The sequence below is a fragment of the Castor canadensis genome, chromosome 15, assembly GCF_047511655.1.
Source record: "Castor canadensis chromosome 15, mCasCan1.hap1v2, whole genome shotgun sequence".
Classification (NCBI taxonomy): domain Eukaryota; kingdom Metazoa; phylum Chordata; class Mammalia; order Rodentia; family Castoridae; genus Castor; species Castor canadensis.
Genome location: NC_133400.1, coordinates 54,000,663 through 54,020,492, shown reverse-complemented (window position 1 = coordinate 54,020,492; position 19,830 = coordinate 54,000,663). Strand labels below are relative to the sequence as shown.

General features: G+C 36.2%; 1 protein-coding gene across 16 annotated transcripts in view; it reads right to left on the bottom strand.

The window, feature by feature from the left end:
- Zeb1 (zinc finger E-box binding homeobox 1) overlaps positions 1–19,830 on the bottom strand; it is a 170,798-nt gene that overhangs the window by 72,108 nt on the left and 78,860 nt on the right. The window contains exon 4 of one of the 16 annotated variants that reach the window (XM_074056213.1): positions 15,900–16,054. The exons of the other annotated variants lie outside the window; for them this stretch is intronic. The gene's annotated coding sequence lies outside the window, so the exon portion shown is untranslated. The remainder of the gene's footprint in view (positions 1–15,899; positions 16,055–19,830) is intronic. 16 annotated transcript variants of the gene reach the window in all.

Sequence of the window (19,830 nt, the reverse complement as noted above, 5' to 3'; positions counted from 1 at the left end):
CATTTTTTAAAAAAATTTTTTAGTAGGTAGACAATGATGCAATATTTATTGGATGATTTAAATTTTCTCAGGAAAAAAAATTTAAACACACTTTTTTCCATTATTGAATCACTGCCCAGGAGGGGTCTGCTAGAGATAATAGTAAAGAAGTGAATAAATATGTTGAGAAATAAAATGCTGCTATAGCCATATTAGGACATATATCATAATAATACAAATGAATATAGACAAAACATATTTCCTCTGTGAGCAATTCAATGCTTATGTTGCTTCACTTTGTATTTCCATCAATAAAGATTTAAAGACTATCTATTCTCTTGTCTGTTGGTCATACTAAATAAGTCATACAGCTTATAATTGTGAATTATTAATTGTGACTTTCATGTTTTCCAAAGAGTTCTGTTTATGTCGTTTCAGGTGGCCTCCCTAGTCACAATTTTACTGACTAGGGAGGGGAGGCAGACAGATCATGAGGTTGAGGTCAGCCTAGGCAAAGCTAAGGAGACCTTATCTCAAAAACAAAATTAAAACAAAAAGACTAGGGGTGTGACTTAAGGAGTAGAGCACTTGCCTAGTGAGTGTAAGGCCCTGGGTTCAATCCTCAGTACCAACAAAAGTAAAGAGGAAAATATAAAACAAAAGTTTTCAATAAATCATTACATTAAATCCATAAGCAATAAAATGATTAAACTTGTTTTGAATGAATTAGTATCACTTGAGGTTCATAAAATTTCATTGTCTGTATAGTTTCATAAGATTCCTAACTTGTAGGTTTCCTAACTTTTTGAGGTTTTTGCATCTATTGTTTTGATTTGACAATACATATTTTCTAGTAAAAGTAGTGAATAAAAAATTTAAAGCTTTTATTAAAACTAAAACTTAAAATGAATTTTAAAAAATACACGTCTGAGATTTTTATATACCAAGATCATTGCAAAGAACTTTGGATAGAAAAATACCAGAGTTGGCCTGCAGTGATTTCTCAGCCTTCCATTCCTAATCATCAAATAGTTAAGAGATTTATAGTGCAATGAGCACTGCTTCTTTTTTCCAGTTAAGTTCAAGGCAACGCTTTCTGATAGGCAAGGCCACATTTATAGGAAGAAGAATAACAGGAGAAATATGTAGGCTTCTGGCCAGGTACATTTTTCTGGTCAACAACTAAGACATGTACCTGGAACTAGGTGAGAGATCAGCTACTTGTACACCCATGCTCTTTGCCAATTTAAGGCTGTGCATCATTATATAACACAGATTCCTTCTGGAAAAGAAAAATTTTCATTTTAAATTCTCTTTTTGGGTGAGAGAAGCAAAAAGGGTACATAAAACTAATATACTATTGGTACAATAATAAGCAGAACTAATTTAGGCCTTATAAAATCACTCCTAATCATGCAAAAGACTATATAACCTAAGTTAAATCATAGGGATTTCTTTGATAAAAGCAAATAAAATAGTTGCTATTTAAATAAAGTAGTTTCTATAAACTATAAATTTTATATTATGTTAGCTTCTAAACCTTGTTTTCAAATTTTGTTTTGCTATGTAAGTTCATTCTAAATAATGATGTTGTAACTACAAAGGCTTATGATCTAAAAAAACGAGCTAACATAATAAACTTTGCTTTCCATATAAATTTTGTGTAAGCAGGTACAGCAATCTATTTCCCAAGTTAAACTAGCTTAAATCCAAGGGTAAAAAAAGTTACAATATATTCACAGTGATAGAAACTTTTACTCTCTCTCTCTAAGACCCAAATATAAATACTCATTTCTACTTGGATTCATCTTGATACTCTATACCTGAGTTAGCACAAAATGTAACATAGCATATTATTTCAAGTATCCTTTAAAAGTTTAAGTAAGGAAATTAAAAGATTTGTATTTCAAAATCTTATACAATTGCTTACAAAGAGATCAAAGCAGAATATCATGATCTTATGAGAATCCTTCTGTCAAGTATTTTACCTTTCACTATTCCCAACAGATTCACTAACTTTTAAAACTACTTCAAGCCCTTCACACTACAGATGAGGGGTAGGTGGGAGGGAGAGATGGAGAGAAAGAAAAGAGGGGGAGAGACTGTCTTGATATCGTTTGAGCCCTTATATAAACCAATAACTTGAAGTCATTTTCTCTTGCACTTTTCAGTTATATGAGCCAATATATTTGGCTTTTATTTACTGATTAAGCTAGGTCTCTAAAACTTACAACCAATACAAGTCTTCATTAATCTACAAATTACAGGTGAGAATACAGCAATCTGGTAGAAGGGAGGTTTCATTTTCACCTGGTAGAGTTCTTTTTTGCATATTGTACTCAAGACCCTGATTCCAGAGCCTGTGCCCCAATCACTGTAGTAAACATCAGCATTATTACATACAGTATCTGCATGGGTAGACAGTTCAAAGGAGACCAGTGCTAAGGAGAACTGAATCCTCAGGATGCAGAATTCAGTGTTGTATTGTATATGCTAGATTCACTTTCCCATAGTGCTGTCCAACTTCCACTTAAAGACATGTCACCTTTCAAAAAACCTCAAATTTCACCTTATCACTTCAATTAAGCACATTCATGCGCCCTTTTTGGTTGGGTTACCATAACCTTCACCTTGCTTTGTGGAGGCATATTTTCACAAAATGAAATGCAGGGAGACAGCGGATCACAAGACAACATACACAGTCGGTAATAATGTAGCGCTGACTGAGCTCTCTGCCACATCAACTGAGCTGTATGCACATGAGGGAATTTAAAATTTCTGTTTTTCAAATTTCTTTTCATTTTTAAAAATTTATTAGTTTTTCTGACTGCACTAGGTCAAAACTACATGTAATAAATCTGCAGATAAGACGGGCTAACTGTATATCCTTTAAACATGACAGTGGTATTCTTTTCTGAATCAAGACAACCTTAGATGTACCTCTACATGCATCTATTTGTTAACCATACAGACACTGTGATGATGCAAATGGTATTTTCACATGCTTAACAATTTAGATTTTTAAAAATTTAGAAAGAAATTCTCTTCCCAGAAAGAGCTCTTCTAGATATAGGAAGAGACATACAATTCAAAACCCACAGCCTTAGTTATATAGAAAAACTATAGCCCTGCATTTGTACTTTGGATACATCTCCCACCCAGACCAAGAGGAAGTGGAATTCAAAGCCTGATTGGAGATAGAATTAGGGATCTAACTTAAATGTATAATCTTGCCTTTTTGAGCAAAAAGCTCAACCTACAAGAAGTGCTTGTTTAGGTAGAAGGCAAATAAACTCCAGCTAGAGATCTATGCTCTAAAATGTACTATACAACTGGCAATAGGATTTCAAGGCACCCATCCAATTACTCACAAACAGGATACGGGTGGGATTAGCTTGTACACTAGGAACAGTCAGATCACAGGATGTCCTCAATTGGAAAACCTAAACAAGAGAGCTCTCTCCAACTACTCTAGGGTTATAAAGTTAGACTGACTCTATAATCAGAATGTCCTAGTAATCTAAAGACTTTGGGTTGAAATTACAGACATAAAACTGTCTTTCAAGAAAAGTGTCTCAGAAGGCCAAAGTGAGCTACAAGTCAATGAATCCACAGGGAGTAACTCAAACTGTTCTGTTTCCTGAAAGCATCTCTTAACTAAGTACAGCTGTCAAGTTAAGTCACATGGGTGAGGTGGAACCATGTTTTCTTTAGGCCACAAATTTTGTGTTTAACTTGCAACTTGAATCTTCAGGTTGACAATGTGTACATTATCACTGAATCTTACAATTCCACTAGGATTTACAAATTATAAAGCACAGAATGTCCTTAGAACACTGATCATCATTCCTTTTAAAGAAAAAGGCATATGAAGCTTAGTGAGGTTAAGCAAATTACTCAAATTTACACATAGATTATTTAGAAAGAAAGGATTAAATACAAGTCTCTACAGTTCCCCCCAAATCACCACAGTATTACAGGAATAAATGAAATACTCTTGCTAGATGCTTTGAATGTATAACCACATTTAATTTTTTTACAAAACCTTTGGGCTGTTTATATGCCTGCATGTGTAATTCTGTTTGATACCTTAAAAAAAAATCTATCCCTCAATAAATACTTGTACTGCAACTTCTCTAGAAAAATAGGCCTTTAAATACCACCAAAATACAAACTGCTATACAATCATCTGTCATACTTAACAAAAATAAGACAAAGAAAAAAAAATCAAGGTTTCAAGCCAGATACTTTATTTAAAATCATTAAAAATGGGTATGATTTACATAAATCAAAATTCACAGAAGACTTTAATGCCGCAGATCACAGCTGAGGAAAGTGGGTAAATGAGGAGTTGCCTAGTGGAGAGTTTGTCATGTTGATGATGTATATGGCATATACTGGATTTTTCTTAAATTAAGGAATTTCTCAGATTCACTGTAGAATACATTCATAGTAATTTTTTTAAATCATTATTTCTCTAAGCTTTGTCTTCCATGAGGCCCAACTTTCTCTGCTGTAGCTTGGCTAGTCACATTCTTTTTAGAAACATAACTTCCTGGCTGGTAAAGGAAAACTGCACTGTAATGATAAAAGGTTGTTTTGAGCATACTTAAGTGTTCCTAAATGACAAAGTGCTTACAATCTAAGAGAACTAACAGTGAAAACTCCTTAAAATGGCCTACTCAAAATTTTAAAACTTTCCTAGAGTTCCTGCATTCCTAAATAAAAATATTATCTAATCCAAATTTGGTTAATAAAAAAGAATTTTTCTTGTTTTTGTCTTTGAAATTAACAAGGGTTTAGTAAAATATAAAGTATACAACTCTTCTTTTTTGGATATATTGGGCTATTTCAAATTTCCTCAGGAATACCAACATTCCTCTCAAAGTAACAATGGCATTCAAATTCTGTATAAGAAAAGGGGCCTTTTCCATTAATAAGAAAGAAACTTCAGTTGCATTTATCCTATAGGAAAGCTTTAGATAGAAGGTCAATGCTCCACTTAAGAACAAATACTCTATTGACTATGTGTTTGATAACTTATACTAATCAAGGTTACTAAGCACAGAATGTTGAAGTATTTGCCTGGAGATTTAAACCTTTTACATTTCAAAGTGCAAGATAAAGCAATAAAATACCAAGATTTGTTAAACCAGTTAATAAGAAAAACTAACGCATTGTATTATGCCAAAAACCCACATGCCAAAATAGGAAAAACAAGGTACATCTGAGCAGCATAACACAAGTTTAGCCAACCAGGAGTTGTCAAGTTCCAATAACCTATTATTCACACCTCTTTAATCACTGCCAGAGTCAATTATAAATAGCCTCATACATTTTTAAATAAGGTCATTCTGAAATGAAACAAAGACGGTAGTAAATATTCTTGTACATAGGGATTCAAATTCTAATGTGCAACAGAACTGTATATTGCTCAAATGTTTAATACAAATTAAGCTAACAAAATCTTTTATTAACTATGTCAAGTATGTACTCTATGTGGATTCAGTGGAAAGCTTTACTGCAGCACAATTTAAACAAAGCAGGTTAAAAGAAATACTCTCCCCAACAAATTTCATTCATATTCCTGAGACCTCAGGTAGTATGCATGATCTGGTAAAACTGAATAATCAATCTGTTGATCTATGCAGAGTCATGGTGAAAAGCGTAGCCTACAAGGAAGATTTATAGTCTTGCTGCTGATGCCATCAGCTATTAATAACTCCACAGAGCTGATAATCTAAATGTATTTCTTCAACAGGAATTTACGTAAACACATGTTTGGGAAGAAAATTTGAAATGTTTTAATGGGATAGCAGAACATTTTGAGGGGGGAAATTAAATTAAAATTGATTATGATGGGATAAAAGACCACTTAGTAGGCAAAGATCTAAAACAATAAGCTGAAACCAACCAACCACAAATAAAAGAAAAACAACATGGATAGCAAAAATAAAGCAAATTTTGGTGTTACATGAAGGGTACTTTATAAAAACTGATCATTGCAGAATCCCTAAGAAAAATTTTAACTTTATTACTCCAGAGTTGTTTTCTAGCATTCTGGTATCTTCAATAATAACCTGAATTCTTAAAACCCTCCTTGAAGAATGTAAAGACTAACAGAATCAAGAAATGGCCTGAAGAAAATTGATAGCAAGTAATTACAATCAAACTTCCTTTTAATTGATATTTTTTAAATTTCCAATGAAGATTTCAAACTAAAAATTGTGATACTTTCTGGATGAACCAACTTCCTACACAGCCAACTTTCCCCACTTTTTCCTTCAACCGTGCCTGCTTATAGTTAACTCAAGAGACAAAACAGTACATTTTGGGAAGAGATAAATTAGAGGTTTTGACTACTTAGCTGCTTACACAGACCTTCAAAAATGTGCATTAGTTCTAAAAGTATATCTACTGCATAAATCTGTTTTTATCAGAATAATTTGAAAAAAAGAAAAGAAGTTACAAATCATGAAATAACAGTGGAAAGTGTGTTTCACAATCTGAAACAAACTATTGCATGTCCCAAATTTATATCTAATCACTTATATTTGCTTAAAAACATTTCTTGAACAAAAGAAAATTAGGCTCCTACTGGAGTCTGTTCATCCATTAAAGACACTTTTTTACACTTTTTTAAACAGAAACTTTTAGTTACCCATGATCACTTAGGTATCTTCTGACAGGTGAGTTTTTTTTCTTTTCAGTAAAAGAAACAGTAAAGTTTATTAGGAGAGAAACAGAGGGGAGAAAAGAGACAGAGAAGCATTTCCTGTTCCCCATGTAGGAAATGGGAGCAGACTCCTGACAAGGTGAATTTTAAGAGGAAATCGCTGACCACATAGAAAACCATGCAGCTAATGTCTTTACATTCCAGAAGAACAACTACATAATAGACTATGAAAGTTATGCATTGTTATACATATCAAAGCCTCTTAATTCTATATTCCTATGCTATAATTATCATTATTTTGTAGGATTAATTCTCATATTAAAAAACAACTTCTGACATGGAAGCTATGTTCTTCAAGGCCATGTATCTAAAAATGATACTACGAAATTATTCTCTTTAGTAGTTCACATATTCTATAATCTTAAATTTTTCTGCTTCTACAACCTTAAACGTAGATTGCATACTCACAATGTGGAGACTCCTAAAGATCTTCTTTGGCCTATTTTCAAAATTAAAGTTGCTGGGATAATAGTTCTACTTTCTATTTTTCCTATCTTTGCACCTTCACCCAAATGTGAAAAACTGCAATCAAGATCCTCTGCAACTGCTGCACCCCATGCCAAGCACTTAGTTTTTCCCATAGTCTCTGGAATTATAGTAGGCCTTCAAAACAGAAAGGCTTTGTTTCTGTCATAACATCTGTTTGGAAGACTGGTCTTATGACTAAAATGTGTAGGTCAGGGGCTGAGGGGGTGGGGTGGGGAAAAGCAGAGAGCTATAGGCCAGAGTAACCCAACTAACTAGAGAAAGGTCGGCCAGTCATTTAAATATCTATCCATTGAGTGGAAAAAATGTAGGTATAAATGGGGTCAACGTCTGTGTTAAAGGAATCAGATCTGCTCACCTGAAGTTAGGAGAGAGGAAATATGCTCATTGGTTGGTGCAATGATTGAATAATTTATTCCAATCATTTAGTGAGCATTTGTCATATGTCAGGTACTAATAGTTAAGAAAATAAGTAGGTTTCTATCCCCAACGATCTCACTCATAGGACAGACAGACATGTAAATAAATAAATTCTAATGTGTTATGACAGGTTTAACTGACAGAAACACATGCAACCCCAGGTAGAGAACAAAGATAGGAAAGAAGGGTTAAGGAGACACTGGGCAGGTTTCTAGAGATGGAAAGGCTTTAGCAGGGAGGAAACGTCTAAGCCTGTTTCTCTAAGCTGGGTTTTAATACATAAACCAATCAGATCAAAAGAGAGAAGGTGACTTCAGGAAAAGGAGGGACCTGCTCCCTCTAAGCAAATGCCACCATGCTATCCTTAAATTAGCTCCAGAAGAACGACAGCCTTAAATTATATCAAGATATTGGATTTTACTAGAAGGTAGAAGGTTGGGTTCAGGTGCAAATGCTGTACTTAAATTGTAAGAGAGTATTTGTTTTTGGCAATATGATTTGTAACCATTGGTGGGTTAATTACACATGGCTGCCCAAACGCAATAAAAGTCACCAGCACACCCATACTCTTTTAAGGCACCACAACACATCAGGACAATACTCCTTCATACCACTAAGGCTGCATCCACTAGACCCCACTGGTACCAGGGCCTGTACCCAACCCTCCTCAGGGTTCTACCTCATTCATGCAGCTTGCCCAACTTTGAACAGCGGTGTAACTAGTCATGCTCTGCCAGGCTTTTCCCTAAATGAGTCAGAATCATAAGAAATGGAACTCTGGGTTGCTTTTGTTTCATTCATTATCTAATGAGTGTATGTTCTTCAGCAAGTGATTAGAGGAGAAAGTACTTGCTCTTAAGTTTTACTGTTAGAACAAGGAAACTGGTGCTTAGCCAGTGGAAAACAATGGGTACAGGGGGCAAGAAAGAAGCTGAATAGTTAATGAGACATTTTGGGAAACCTCAGCATCTATGAAATGGAAACGAGAATGGTGAAGGAGACATCGAAGTCAAGGAAAAAAAAAAAACTAAAATGAGCATGACTTGTTGGAAGCAAAAGGACATTAGTGAGTTCACAAAAAGCCAAGTGAGGCAGGCAGAATTCTAAGGTAACTGACCTCCAATAACCCATGGCCTTATACACTCCCCTCAAGTGTGGACAGGATCTAGAAATACGACGGTATATCACTGGTGTGATTATGCTGTGCATATGCAATTAAGGTGCCTATTGACTTTGTGTTTATCAAAGGAGAGCATCCTGGGTGGGCCTGATTTAATGAGGTGATTTTTTTAAAGAGGACTTAGGCCTTCCCTGAACTCACAGACATCAGCAGAGACTTTTTCTTCTGATACCAAAAGCAAAGAGCCATGTGTGAAATACATTTGGGCAAGAGCAGCCTTCTTACAAGCACAAGGAAGTGAATTGTCAATAACCCGGATGAGCTTGCAAGCCATTTTTGAGCTACAATGGGAATGGCAGCCTGGTTGATATTGAGCAGAGGACCTAGATAAGAGGTATCTAGACTTCTGATCATAGAAACTGTGAAATAATAAATATGTGTTGTTATGATCATGAAATTTGTGGTAATTTTCATGAAGCAATGGAAGGTTAACCAATAAAACTAAGAGTCAAGGCAAGCTGGTATTCAATCTTTAATTGTCAGATCCTGCCGCATGAGTTAGGACTTCTAGGAGGGGTACTTCAGCATCATCAAAGAGAAACTTGGCAGTGTATGTTAGAACCAAGAGATGGTAGGGGAAGATGTATGTAAGTTGTTAAAAGGGTCTGATATGGTTTAGAGATGATGTAAATGAATCCCCCAAAGGTTCATGTACTAAAAGTCAAGTCCCTGTATGGCAGTGTTGAGGTGGTAGGACCTTTAAGTTGTGGGGCCCAGTGCAAGGTAATTAGGTCTCAGGGCACCATGCTTGAAGGGATTAATGCAGTTCTCATGGAGTGAGTTAGTGTTTATGAAAGTAAGTTGTTACTAAGTGAGGCCACTACACACATTCGGCCCCTTTCTGCACACAACCAGTTCCCTTACTGTTTCTCTGTCATGTTGTTAATACAGCGAGGGGGACCTTCAACCGGAGATGGAACAGATTGGGCTACTTAATCTTGGACTTTCTACCTTTAAAATTGTGAACTAAATATACCTGTTTTCTTAATAAAGTACCCAGCATCAAGTATTCTGATCTAATAACACAAAACAGACTAAAGCAGGGTCTCATGGACCCTCATGTCTCAGCACCTCATGTCTGTAGAATACCTCAGTGAGGTTGAGACAAGCCTTGTTCTAAACCCCATCATAAACTGACACACTACCTACTTTGCTCAGACCTGCTAACCCAGCTCTGAGTAACAACATATACCAGGTCTATTTTGTTCATCCATTCTTTATCTTAACCTGTATTCTTTCTAGCTATTCTCTTAGCCAATCTCTATACATTAGCCAGAATAAAAACCACCTTATATTCCCTCCTATTCAAAAACTTTTAATGGTTTTTTGTTGCACTGAGAATTAAATCCAGAGTTCTTCACTTGGCTCTTTATAACCTGGCTTTGCCTCCCTCTCCAGAGGTGCCACACACTACCTTGAGCATTTGTGCATGTTATATGCCCTGCCTGCAACATTCTGTATTTGTCTTCACCCACTCATCCTTAGAGCTCAGCTTAAGTATCTAGTTAAAAGTCATGACTTTAAAGATGTCTCAATATAAAACATACCTTTTGCATGGCATTTATCACATAGCTTGTAGGTAAATCATATGATTACTTTTAAATATCCGTATCTTCAATTATACTAGAAGCACCATGAGGTCAGAGATTGCATTTGTTTTGTTCAGAAAAGTATTACCAGTACTACAGAATGACTAAAACAACTAAATCTCAAACATCACAAATTTTTCAAAAATTTTAAGTGAGAATAAGGGGTACATCCTTGCAGAAGAATGACAATATACCAAGACAAGGAGTGAGAACAGGTACACAATGATGGGAAAATGTTACTGAGAAGAGACTGTATTGAAAAGTTAAGAATTCTGCTGGGGGCTGGCGGCAAATGCCTGAAATCCTAGCTACTTGCAAGGATGAGATAGGGAGGTGGTGGTCCCAAGCCAGTCTAGACAAAAAAGTAGTTTGTGAGACTCCTTTCTCAATGAAAAAAAGTGGGTACAGAGGTACAAGCCTGTCATCCAAGCCTAGGCAGGAAGCCTAAAATTGGAGGATCATGGTCCAGGCCAGACTGGGCAAAAAGCAAGACTTTATCTCCAAAACAATCATAGCAAAAACAGCAGGAGGCATGGCTCAAGTGGTACGGTGCCTACCTCACAGGCTCAAGGCCCTGAGTTCAAACAACCCCAGGATTGTCCTCCCTCTCCATCCCCCCAAAAAAACCCTGAAGAGCTCTGGAAACTAAGTTTTAGTTCAGACCCAGTATAAAAGTAAACTGGGGACTGTAACTCCTAACATGAGAATAGAAAATATAAAAACATTGCTTAAATAAATGTGTGACACCTGATAAGTTCTCAATGTATACTTAACAAATAAATTCATGCTAAATGCACTTATGCAATGGATGGGTAAAGCAGGTAAAATGCACTGTTAGGAAGAGGAGAGCCTGGACTAGGGCAGCAGCTCACAGACAATAATGGCTTTGTACATATTCTAATAGCCCAAGTGTTCACACTGAAATTCATTTCATTAATGAGAGAATGTCACAATACAAATTTTGTTCCGATACAGTCAAGAAAATGTTTGTTGGATAGAAGCATTTCATTTGTTAAATACATGCCCATATAAATGCCGTATTTTACATTTTGCCTCAGTAGTTTATAGGAAAAATGACCTATTCAAGACCATTATGTAGACAATTGTAAGCTTTATCATTACATCGTTTGAGAATACGAATGACCAGTTTTATTTCACTTTGTATTGCAATACTAAAATATAAAAATGAATATGCTTAACAACTGTGCCAGCTTTGGCTTAGAAGTCTAAAGCACAAAAAAGAGAAAAAAGACTAAGAGTTCACTTAATTTTAATAGAAATTTTAATAGAAAACAGTACTTCACACTTAAAATCTGAAAAAAAAAATCACTTCTCAGAAATCACACTTCTACAGGGTATAAAACTGTAATTGAGGAACTAATTTTAAACATTTTATCCATCCTTATACCAGCAGTGATAAGGAACAGAAGAAAGATAAGACATTAGTACTAGTGATGGTACATGGCTGTAATCCCAGCTATTTGGGAGGCAAAGATGGGGAGGATTGCACGTTGAAGCTAACCTGGGCAAAAAGCTAACAACACCTCATCTCAACAAACAAGCTGGGCAGGGTGGCTCACAACTGTAATCCCAGCTATGTAGGAGAAACAGATTGGGAGGACTGCCCAGGCAAGGCAGGGCAAAAACATGAGACTCTACCTGAAAAACAATAAAGCAAAAAGGGCTAGAAGTATGGCTCAATTGGTAGAGCACTTGTCTGGAAAGCTCAAGGCCTTGAGCCCAACCCCAGTATTGCCATAAATAAACAAACAAATAAGACATTAGCACTTCCATCTAAAATTATTACAAATAATTCCAGCCCAAATTAATAATTAGATCTCCCATGTTCTAAATCCTGCTTACATTTCTAGGTGTCACCCTATGTAGCTTTGAAAACACAGGATATTCTGAATAACATTTTTGGTTTTGTTCACATTGGAAGATAAATTTATTGCTAAGAATCATCTAGAGAGGGTTATGAAAAAATAAACAATATTAGTGTTTATAGATTATTCTTTAGAAGGAAAAAAGCAGCAAATATCTAAAATATGCACTTTACATTCAAATAAAATATTAGTTTGATATATTTAGAACAAACCCCTTAAACTATATTTATAAAACTGAAAGAGTATGTTAAAATATTGAGCAAAGAGTAAAGACTCTATAGATGTTAGAATTACATAACTGTGAAAATCTGATGATTCATTTTATTTTTTAAATTATAAATTTTTAAAATATAGAATAATCTTTCATTGAGAAAATTATAAAATAAAGTTGAGCAAAAAGGTTTTAAAAGAGAAATGACACCAGCACCCATAGGTAATGTCTTTATACTCCTCTACCCTCCCCAGCACACTCAAGGTCAGAGACCTTTGTCTGTACCAGTAACAGTAACAGCAGGAGCAGCAGCTGGAATTCTTAAGGCATCCTTCTTAATTTGTATAATACATCTGAGCTAAACATTTTTATGTTGTATTACCATTTCACAGAACTCACGTCCTCCCTCTGAACAGCAAATTATACTGAGAATGTAAGATTTTGTATTCCAAGGGGAAACTTCAGGGCATTGTGTGCCACCATCAGCAGTGCCTAAGACTAAAGTTCTTTATGAAGTAAGGGTAACAGAGGTAGAAGTAGGCACAAAGGACTGTAAAGTGATCTTGAATAAGAAGCAATGTACAACTGATAAAACGGGAGCAAACTGAATCTGTGACTACTGGCTCTCGACACCTTGTCTGAATGCAGCCGACCCCCATTCTGGTCTGTTTCAGTACCAGTCTTTCATTAGTGGTTAAGCTTTACAAAGCACGCACAATGCTTTTATCATTCTTTGAGATCTGTGCTCTTTATTAAGTATATCAGGGTCTACTTGCTAAGGTGATTTATAACCAAGTGAGAATGGAATTTTACTTTGCTAAGGGATCTTGAAAGACAAAGGAGAGGTAGTTAATGATGGGTAAAAGGCTTTTATAGAAATATTATGAAGTGTCCAGTATGACACTAGCCAGGAAAGGGATATTATAACCAGATACTCAGTAGTAAATAATTATATGTAGAAATATGAAGATAATAACCTCTAAAAATCACAGATTCGCTGAGCGAGATATAGAATTAAGAGTTTTTATTTTATTATTATTATTACAATGCTAAGGATGGAACCCAGGGCCCTACATGTGCTACACAAGCTCTACCACCAAGCTATATCCAAAGCTCCAGAATTAGAGTTGAGAAGCAAATAATTTCATAACTAAACATCAGAAGTAAGTCACTTTAAAACTTATTTGTAAGATAATTATGCTTTTATGATTCCTTCATAGGACAGTAATGCTATATTTTGCTGTGCCTCAATCAACTTCTTTTTTTTTTTTTTAGAAAGTATCAAGTTTATTATAAAATTGATGTGGTGATGCAAAGAACCTATATTAATTAAAACAACTTTGAAAGGGAGTTAAGTCAACATGGCATAATTTCAATTGAAATTATGAAATTAACAGATCATAATTTAACATACATTGGAATTTAACAGATCAATGGATAAGATTATGGAGTCCAGAAATAGGCCCACACATTTACAAGCAACTTTTGTTTGTAGGGGTTTTTTTTCCCTTTGGCAGCTCTGGGGTTTGAACTCAGGACTTCACAATTGTTAGACAGGTATTCTACTGCTTGAGCCATACCTCCAGTCCTTTTTACTCTGGTAATTTTGGAAATAGGGTGTCACTTTTTGCCCAGGCCAGCCTGGATCACAATCCTCCTTTCCACTGTCACTGGAATGATGCCTGTACCATCACTGGTTGGTTGAGATGGGGTCTTGTAAGCTTTGTGACCCTGGGTGGCCTTGAACTGCAATCCTCCCAATCTTAGCTTCCCAAGTAGTTAAGATTACAAGTGTGAGCCACTGGTGTCTGGCTGAGCAACTGTTTTTTTTGTTTTGTTTTGTTTTGTTCATATGTGCATACAAGGCTTGGTTCATTTCTTCCCCCGCCCCCACCCCCTTCCTTACCACCCACTCCGCCCCCTCCCTCTCCCCCCCAAAACCCAGCAGAAACTATTTTGCCCTTATTTCTAATTCCCAATCAACTTCTTTATAAGGTAAATAAAAAACATGTGAAATGTATAAATAGAAACAAAAATTTTGGCAAATATCACACCACAACTCATCAAATTTTTTTCTACCTAAGAAGAGAAAAGAAACAAATCACATTGCCAAAGTAAAGCTTAAGTATTACACACTGCATAATACACGAGGCACTTTCAAACATTAGTTCAATTTATTATGAAAATGGCAATGTTAACTTTTATTGACCTCATGTTCCTCATGAAATAGCTGAGCACAGAAGCAGTAAGCAATTTCTAAAAGATAGTATATATTATCAAAAAGGATAAAGAGGAAAGAGAATTAAAAAATGGTTCTCAACCTGTTAGTACTCACATACGCCATCAAGAGGAAAGGGAAGAAAAAAAAAGACTGCACGTTTTCTCTCATATGCGGAATCTAGATTTAAAACACAAACACCCATACACAGATGCACACGAATGCCAAAGAGGAATGACTTGGGAAGAGAAGAGGATGGGGAGTACAAGAGAGGGCAGAGGGTGAGTATGATCAAAGCATGATATGCATGCACATGAAAGTGTCGGAATGAAACTTGTTACTTTGTGTAGTTAATATATGCTGTAAGAAGAAATTAGCTTTTAGAAAGGCAAGTGTGGACAGGGGCCTGTGAGAATGATGGGTGGAGAGAATGTGCTCTGACTTACGGCAGTACCTGAGCTGTTGGGTGCAGCTGCCGACAGGCTGGCATGGAGATCAAGTTCTTTTACCTTTTTATGTTTATGAACAGCATGTTTGTTTCAATTCTTGTGAAACTATAAAAATGTTCTGTCCATAAACAAAATTAAACTATAACTGAATGTCAGCTTTAAAGTTGCAGACCAAACCTGCATGAGTAATAGTAAAATTATACAGGTAGCATTAGAGACTGAAGTTTGTCTCTAAGTAAAAACCACTGTAATGCTTATTAGTGGGCTTGGTCAGTTAGGTGGCCATCCTGACCACATCATCCTACCTTCTCATTTTTTCTGATTATACTTTTCCTGTCCTTTTACAAGTATGTTCTGTCCCTTTGCCCAGGAGATTTCACCTTCAATCCCCCAATAGTACATGCTCCCCAATCCTAGGTCAGTGCTTCCCTATCACATTCCCTTCCTTTTTCACTAAAGGTTGTCAAAAGCAATTTCTCCTATTATCTACATTTCTTACCCCCATCCTGTGGAAGGTTTCCCTAGGCTACAGAAAAAGATGCAATTTTTTCTAGACTATTCCAGCAGAAATAAGGCGCTATGTCTATGAGGTCAAAGTGAACTTACCATTTTATTGATTTGGTTTTTGATTTATGCTTCTTGTTCAGCTGCTTGCTTATCTTCCGTAAGTCTATGCTGATAAGTCTGTTTTAGCCTCTGGTGAGCAGATATTATGTTTATTTAACTTCATTTTCATAATTATTACCTTATACAATGTTATGCAAAACTGGTGTTCTTCTTCTTCTTAATGCTTCTGTTGTTGAGTCAGAGTCTTGCTGTTTTACTCAGACTGGCCTTGAACTCTCAATCCTCTTGACTCAGCTTCCTGAATGCTGGGGTTACAGGTCTGTGTCACCACATCTAGGCATTAATGCTTCTAATGTAGTTAATTTTCTATGTAAACTAAGTATGTAATCTTTTAATTTTAAATGAACATCAATGAAATAAAACTATTGTTGTCTAGAATGTAGGTACTATGGCACTTAAAAAGTCCCAAGTACATGAATCTTAAACTTGTCATTTTACAACAGAATAAACTACAGGGTTAGTCAGCTGGCTTTAAATTGGGATTCAGCCTTTGAGTCACATTTCCAGAACACGGGACAGTCTCAGCATCATCACTGGGCTGGCAGCAATACTCTCTGCTGAACCTTCAGCATGATACTTCCTGAACTTTCTACTGGAATTCTTTACAAACTCAGTGCACATTCTGGACTGAAACCAGAGATCTGCAACTGAGCCAGTGAGACCTTAAAATTCCTCAAGAAAAAAGTCTTACTTTAAGGTATAAGATAAAAGGTATTTTATCAATTTTAAAACAAATTTCGCAAGAAAAGTCATTTTATAGTAAAAAATTAGCATTCTTTCCTTATCTAGTTTCAAAAAGTTAGTTCCCTATTATGTATATAAACACTGGGGGAAAAGAACATGCTTTCATAAAAGTGGTCACACACTTTGACTACATTTGCAGAGAAACACCAAGTGTTGCCAATAATTCTCCAAATTCTTATCTTTTCCCTAAAAGGAAATAGGAGGTTGTTCTATACCAATTGTGGCTCAAATATAATGAATTATGATTGGTATTTATGAAGTAGAATTTAAATTTTTCAGAAAATAATCTTATGTTGACTCATTCACTCCCTTTCCCATCCAGTATTCCATAGTTTATTAGAATAAAGTACAACTCTTTTGTGAAAAATGGAAAAAAAACCCAAAACCTTGCTTTCAAATTGATTCTGCAGTAAATAAAACTAGCAAAACTTTAGCAAGAAGATCTAGAAAAAGAACACCTTCCATTTGAAATAGAAATGTACTATCATAGTATCTATAGCAGCTATCATCAAAGTTAAAAAGCTGACAGGCATTCTTAAAAATCACAATGCTTGGGGCTTTGAATTTCTAAACTTCAAGTTCTAAAATCTTTTAAAAATAGTTTACAATCACTAAAAAAGCAGGAAAGAATGACCATTTTAAAGATAATATAAGGAAGAAATAATTCCCACACAAGGAAGTACTATACTAAACACGAAGCATCAGGCTTTATGAGTAAAGAAAACACTATTCTGAGCTGGGAGTGCAGCTCAATGATAAGAGCACTTGCCTAGCATTTGTGAGGCCCTAAGCTCAAATCCCCAGAACTGCAAAAAAAAAAGATTGCATGAACATGCAGTATATAATTCAGGAATATAATTCTATGGTTCCAATCACTTTTGCTTCTCCAATTCTGAGTATTACATTCTGTTTTGACTTGGAAAAGTTTCTACTGAAAATCTGATCACCTTGTGATACTTTTATTAGAAAAATTCAACAAGCTTCTTCTCTTCTCCCAAACACCTTGGCAAATTACTGAATATCTGAATGCACAGACTACTGCTTTCAAATCAGGCACAATTTTTCAATGTCTACCATTCATACTTAAAAAAAAATCCCATTCTGGCTACACTGGAAAAGGAATGATGAATCAAAGGGAAAAACTGCTGTTTCTTGTTCTCTTGCTGTTTCTTCCACAGGATAGGCTGCATAATACACAGAACCCAGGATGAAATGAAAATGATGGACCTTCAATTGAAAATTAAGAATTTCCAGATAGCGGTAGAAGGCCTTCAAAAAACACACGAAAAAATGCTCACCATCCCTGGCCATAAAGGAAATGCAAATCAAAACCACACTAAGATTCTACCACACTCCTGTTAGAATGGTTAGCATTAAGAACACCACCAACAACAAATGCTGGCGAGGATGTGGGGGAAAGGAGCCCTCATATACTGCTGGTGGGAATGTAAGCAAGGAAAATGACTCTGGAAAACATTATGGAGGCTCCTTAAGAAAATAAACATTGATCTGCCATATGATCCAGCAATCCCACTTCTAGGGATATACCCAAAGGAATGCAACTCAGTTTATTACAAAGACACCTGCACACCCATGTTTACAGCAGTACTATTCACAATAGCCAAGTTATGGAAACAGCCAAGATGTCCCACCACCAACAAATGGATTAAGAAAATGTGGTATTTATACACAATGGAATTTTACTCAGCCACAATGAAGAATGAAATTTTGTCATTTACAGGTAAATGGATGGAACTGGAGAACATCATCTTTTAAAATAATTAATCATTTATTCACATGTGCATACATTGTTTGGGTCATTTCTCTCCCCGGCCCCCCTCTCTCCACCCTCTTTCCGCCTCCCCCTCCTCCCACTTCCAGGCAGAACCTGTTCTGCCCTTATCTCTAATTTTGTTGAAGAAATAACATAAGCATAATAAGGAAGACAAAACATTTTTGCTAGTTAAAGACAGCTATACAGAAATATTCCTAGCACTGCTTTCATGTACACATGTGTTACAACCCATGTTGATTCATCTCTAACCAATCTTTACAGTGGTTACTGATCCCCTTCTCATGTTAACCTCTGTTGCTTTAAGGTTTCTGTATTAGTTCCTCTGGAGTGGGGACATCAAACGCTTTCATGTTTTAGGTTTTCCACCTATTCTTATATCTCCCGTTGTCATGTGATCCAAGTCCAACCACATTGCTGCATTTGCCCTACATCTAAAGTCCATATATGAGGGAGAACATATGATTTTTGGTCTTCTGAGCCTGGCTGACCTCGCTCAGAATGATGTTCTCCAGTTCCATCCATTTACCTACAAATGATAAGATTTCATTCTTCTTCATGGCTGAGTAAAATTCCATTGTGTACAAGTACCACATTTTCTTGATCCATTCATCAGTAATGGGGCATCTTGGCTGTTTCCATAACTTGGCTATTGTGAACAGCGCCGCAATAAACATGGATGTGCAGGCGCCTCTGGAGTAACCTGTGTTGCATTCCTTTGGGTATATCCCCAGGAGTGGGATTGCTGGATCATATGGCAGGTCTATGTTTAGATTTTTAAGAAGCCTCCAAATTGTTTTTTACAGAGTGGTTGCACTAGCTTGCATTCCCACCATCAGTGTACCAGGGTTCCTTTTTTTCCCACATCCTCCCCAACATATGCTGTTGTTGGTGTTTTTGATGATGGTTATTCTAACAAGGTTGAGGTGGAATCTTAGTGTGGTTTTGATATGCATTTCCTTTATGGCTAGAGATGGTGAGCATTCTTTCATGTGTTTTTTGGCCATTTGGAGAACATCATCTTAAACAAAGTTATCAGGCTCAGAAGGCCAAATATCACATGTTCTCTCATATGCAGATTATAGACCCAAAACAAATGCAGTAATATTATTAGACATGGGTCACACACTAAGGGGACAACTTGCATGGGAGGAATAGGTAAAGAGAAGGAAACCTAAAACTTGAATGTGGGTGATGTGCTCACTGTGTAGGAACGAATATAGTAATCCTAAACTGGCAGAGGCCACTATGAGAAGTGGACCAGGAAGTAGTGAAGAGGTCTGGTAGAGATGAACCAATTCAGGTTGTAGTACACGTGCGTGGAAGCAATGCTGGGAATCTCTATGTATAGCTACCTTCATCTCAAACTAGCAAAAATGCTGTCTTTCTTATTATCTCATGTTTTCTCTTCATCAAAATTGGAGAACAAGATTGCAGAACAGGTTCTGTCTGGAAGCCAGTGAGAGGTGGGGAGGGACATGACGGGGCTGGGGAACTGTGGCCCAAACAATGT